At 31.0% G+C, this 336-nt stretch overlaps 1 protein-coding gene across 1 annotated transcript in view; it reads right to left on the bottom strand.

The window, feature by feature from the left end:
* Positions 1-336, bottom strand: part of EMH_0028990 (glutamine-dependent NAD(+) synthetase protein, putative) — a gene marked incomplete at both ends in the record, with an annotated part of 5,004 nt that overhangs the window by 700 nt on the left and 3,968 nt on the right. The window lies entirely within an intron of this gene.

Raw genomic sequence — 336 nt, 5'->3', positions numbered from 1 at the left:
TATATATATATATATATATATATATATATATATATATATATATATGTATGTATGTATATATGTATATATATATATATATTATATAGAAAGTAAAATAGATAAATCATCAATTAAATATACGATTATGTTTATCGACATAAACACCCTAAACCCTAAACCCTAAACCCTCTCCCCTCTCCCCTCTCCCCTAAACCCTAAACCCTAAACCCTTACATATAATACATCACAATGAAGAGGAGGATAAGCCGCAGCCCATATCAATAACCCTTTTATATCTTCTTTACTCAAACCACCGATAGGGTTTACGTCTCCGCTGCTGCAGTCGTATTTCGTTAG

The sequence above is a fragment of the Eimeria mitis genome, genomic scaffold (genome assembly GCF_000499745.2).
Source record: "Eimeria mitis Houghton genomic scaffold, Emh_scaff1081, whole genome shotgun sequence".
Taxonomy (NCBI): Eukaryota; Apicomplexa; class Conoidasida; order Eucoccidiorida; family Eimeriidae; genus Eimeria; species Eimeria mitis.
Note: the sequence above shows the minus strand (reverse complement) of the source record. Positions and strands in the feature narration are given on the sequence as shown.